This window comes from Taurulus bubalis (assembly GCF_910589615.1).
Source record: "Taurulus bubalis genome assembly, chromosome: 1".
NCBI lineage: Eukaryota > Metazoa > Chordata > Actinopteri > Perciformes > Cottidae > Taurulus > Taurulus bubalis.
The window spans coordinates 35,812,095-35,817,094 of NC_136589.1; positions in this window are offsets into that span (position 1 = coordinate 35,812,095).

Genomic DNA, 5,000 nt, shown 5'->3' on the forward strand with positions numbered 1-5,000 from the left:
CACACACAACCTACATCATCATTTGAAAATCATTAGAAGTCTGGCAAAGTGGAGGGGCACAGATTGAGGGACAAACCCCCCATTCAAGCGCACACAAAGACGGGCCTGCACACACACACAAACACACTCTCAGAGAGGCAGCCGGGTGGAAGGGAACCGGGGCGGTTTCAACGTTATACTGCTAGACACACACACACACACACACACACACACACACACAAACACACACACACACACACACACACACACACACTCTAACCTCACAAACAACCCTCCATACTTCCCAACCCGTCCGCCCACCTCCGTCGACATTTATTGCTCCTTCTGTGTGAATGTCTTCCAGTTTCATTCACATGTCAGCCATTGTGTTTGTGTGTGTGTGTGTGCGTGTGTGTGTGTGTGTATTTGTGTGTGTGCACGCATGAGTGTGTCTGCGTCTATGGGTTTGTCGCTGTGAATGAGAGCTCCATTAGTGATTCATTTGTGTGTAGTTAACCATTGTGGAGGGAAGGCAACATTTTATTTGTCTGAACCCAACCCTGACCATATGGCAACACCTTCCCCTGCTCGCTCCTCCTCCTCCTCTGCTTCTTCCTCTGGACTTAACTCTTCTCTTTCCTCTCTTCCTGTCCCTCACCCACAGTTCATCTGTTCGCCGCCCTCGTCCCGTCTGCACTTTCTGCTAAGAAGTTGCCTCCCTGCCTTCTTCCTTTAGCTGAGTTTTTGGAACGTGTGCACGTCAGCTTGTGTGTGTGTGTGTGTGTGTGTGTGTGTGTGTGTGTGTGTGTGTGTGTGTGTGTGTGTGTGTGTGTGTGTGTGTTCTAGGTCGATGGGGACAGGCCTCCTTGGCTGTCAGCTACTATCAGCCCTCACGTGTGCCAGTAATGTTGTGTATTGTCCGAACACATCACTAGAGGAGCATCTGAGACGTCCATTAAAGTTCAAAGCAATTTATCACTATCTCCCTCCGCCTCCTCCTCTCTGCGTCTCCCATCATCCCTCACCCTCTCCTCCCTCTCCCTGCGCTGTCACTATCTCCTCCTTCTCTTCTCCTCTTTCCAGTCTTACTCCTCTGTCTCCATCCATCACATCCATCCACTCTCCCTGTTTTGCTTGAATTAAAATTCAAATAGGATTAATCGGTAGGACTTACATTTTATTTGAGGGGGGGCGAGAGGCTGAAGCAGGTTGTGCAAGGTGCTGCATGTAAATATAATTCAAAATGAAGATAACAAATATTGTGGAGAGTCTCTCTCTCTCTCGTATTCTGTATGTGTCTGTCTCTCAGCCTCTGTCTGTCACACTTGCTAATGCAGGATGCCCTTGACATCTTGAGTGTGATTTGTGACAAGCTGAGGCTCCTACAGGCTTTGAGCGTACATGCGTCCGAGTGTGTGTGCGCACGCGTTTCCCCGTGTGACAGGAGCCACCCTGAGGTATGGTAACTTTAGGCTGCGAGTTGAAATATTAAACTGGCCTTAACGACTGACAGCTCTCTAACACCCGTTCAACAGCCGTTCAACATGCATGCACGGGCTCCGTTCCGCAAACACACGCCCACACGTGTTCCAGCCTTGACAGTAAGTAGCTTTCCTCAGCGCGCGCGCGTGTGTGTGTGTGTGTGTGTGTGTGTGTGTGTGTGTGTGTGTGTGTGTGTGTGTGTGTGTGTGTGTGTGTGTGTGTGTGTGAGAGCAAGCGACACAAGGTTGGATTTGGACTTGTTTTTAATCAGTGGGATTTTGCAAATGGCCTCGGGCTTCTCCCAGGGACTAATTAGTGATGTGACTTCGGCATAATAAATAAACACACACAAACGCGCGAGCGGCAGCGCAGTATCAGAACACACACACGCATAAAACAAAACCAAAAAGAAAGAACACAGAAGAGAGAGTTAGTGTCAGGATTTACAGATCAGATGAAGAAAGCGTACATTTACGAGGGAAGTAAACAAATGTGCTGATGCTGCCCGATCCACACGGTTTCTGTTCTGTCTCCATTTATTTCTTCCTTTTCTCTCTTTGTCGCCTTTGCAGTGTGTTATTGTCGAGTTTCCACATTCCATATCTCTCCCTCTGTCATACACACGCACATGCACACACACAGACGCACGAGCGCACACATTCAACTATTTAATGTGTTGACAGCCTGTGCCCAAGTGAGAGCAGAAGGTTGACGGCCTAAGAGAATTCCTCAGGCTTTTCCACACTGCACCTTAATATGCACATACACACACACACACACACACACACACACACACACACACACACACACACACACACACACACACACACACACATATTCTGGCTGTGTAAACCAGAGAGATTAGCAGCTCATTACCATACCACAGGGGGGGAGCTACACAGGGGACTGTGTTTCTGTGTATGTACGTGTTTGAGTGTGTTGTGTGTGAGTGCCAGCGCACCTCAGAGCCTTGTCTTCTGGTCATAACAACAACTGTTCCATTATTTGTGTGTGTGTATGTGTGTGTGTGTGTGTGTGTGTGTTTGTGTGTGTGCGCCAGAATGAAAGTGTCTTTAATCAGGAGGACAGAAAAACAGAGGCCACAGAGAATTACTGAATATGTTTTCATCAGCGAGACAATTATCAGATTAAACAAATTCCCCTCGTTAAGCAGCTAATCTATCCATCCAATCAGCAGGCAGGACGGAGGCAGCAACACCTGCTCCCCGTCGGTGACCTCAGACAGATGTGGAGATGATCCACTTTCGGAATCGCTGCTCAGATTCGAGGGAGGATTGTTTCATCCTTTTGAAGTCTGGTGTTTGGCATTAAAAGGGGACTGCAACCCCGTTTAGCAAGTCTACTTTTCATATTTATTTTGGAGAGTTGATGTTAGGTCCCTAACACTTTTCAAGCAAAGTTCTGTAATGCAGTGGGTTTGAAACGCAGCCACAGTTAGGGTCACTTGGGCATTTTGCCTGTTGTTGAGACAGTTTTCATTTAGGTTTCCCAAGCTGCATTTGTTGGGCCATGGGCAGGGTATTGAACCAGCAACCATTTGGCTACAGGACCACTGCTCTGGCTTCTCAGCTGAAAGATTCTAAACAAGAGTCTAAAGCAATGCCAGCGGCTCTGTGAGGCAGTACTTTGAGCTAAATGTTAACATGCTCTTGGTGACAATGCTGACAGGCTCATGTTAGCAAGCAGGGCTCTCAAGTTTTTAAGACAGGTAAGAGTGACATATCACCCCCTCCCCCCACCCCGCAGGGACCAGCCCCCTTCCCCCCCATATTATTATTAACTTTATTTTCATTGGTTGCTGGATTACATTTCACCCAGATACAACAGATACGTTTTTCTGATTGACTATTCGTGTAGCCCTTTTTTTTTTTTGATTGGCAGGGGATTCGGGGGAGACGTGCTTGATTCCTCCATGGTGAGGGCAGCGCGACCAGGTCATGTTTGTGCGCTGCGGCACAATAAATAGCCTAGAATTTTTTTTCAGCGTGAGAAATACGATGTGTGGTGGGAGGGCGTGATTTAAGACCGAAATGCGTGACAGTCACGCTCAATGCGTGACACTTGAGAGCCCTGTAGCAAGTATTGGGCAAATTGAAGCGTTGACCTGATGATTGTGTGAAGTGAAAAGTCAGAGGATCAGCAATTCATCCTGAATATTTTAATTTTAGCCTGCGATAGTTTTAATAGAGATTTTAATCTGAACCAAAGTGGTGGATTATGAGCCATGCTGTTGGTGTGGATAAACAGTTCAATCACTTAGCCTTGGTTGGTCAAACCCAACATGGACTCTTTGTGCCTCGGTAGTTATACCTGTAGACAAAACCTATTCTGCAAATGCAAGGTAGTTTTTACCTATCCACATGACTGGGCTTGTGAAAGATATGTTAGCTCCCTGTTAGCTAGCATGTGTGATATAGAGATGTTCAGTGACTACTTCACAAGTTCATGCTGCAGATCAAGCCACGCAAACTAGCGTCATCACATAGGCTCAGCTAAAGTAAAGTAAAGCACAGTACAGCAATTACGGTCAGCAGCGTGACGACATGCTACTTCACATTGCCAAACCCTACATAGTTTGAGAACAACTCTCCTCCAACACTGACGTGAAGCCTGCGATGGTTGCTTCATTGCCACAAAATGGGACTTTGACTTTGTGCACATGTAAGATGCCTGTATGAAATCCTGTCAACTAAAGAACCTTTACATTTATTACTTATGCGCAACATAACAGAATCTGATCCGCTGGAAATCATCTTGTCTTGTCTAAGATACTTCCTGCAGTCATTCACTGTTTTTTTTCTCTCCCTATTTCCTGTGCATTATCACAGGCAGAGGACAAAACTGATTCTTGACTCATGTTTCTGGCTGCAGAAGACGGCAGGTAGTGTTCACAGCAACAGCAGACGCATCCCGGGGCAAATCTATTTTAAATATTAAGCTGACAGTCGGCAACTTTTTCCTTCTTAGGAGAGAAGGAAGTGCAACCCGAAGCCTTGATCGGGATAAAGGCCGAGATTTATTTAGACTGATAAAATGATCACAGTCATGGCAGTGAAAGTGAGCAAGTAAAATATGCGAGTGTGTGTGTGTGTGTGTGTGTGTGTGTGTGTGTGTGTGTGTGTGTGTGTGTGTGTGTGTGTGTGTGCGTGCTTCACTCACTGACACACACACACACACACTCACTCACAACGCACGCACACCTCTTCACAATCAGAAATCAGCGCCTGGCTGCAGAGAGAAAAGAGAATTCATTAAACTCAGCCACCCACGCTGGGCCACAGAATAGACGGGGGGCGTAGCAGAGAGGGAGAGAGAGAGAGGCAAAGACTGTGAGAAAAGAGGGGAGAAAGAGGAAGGAAAGAGAGAAAGAGAGAGGGCATGCAGTCCTCTTAGCGGGTGCCCATCAAATGAAGTAGATAGGAGGTCAGTTGAACAGAAAGGCTCTTTTGGAGCAAAGGGAGGGTAAAGAAACAGAACACTGGATGAGAGAGGAAAGAGAAGACTTTGTGTGAGAGAGG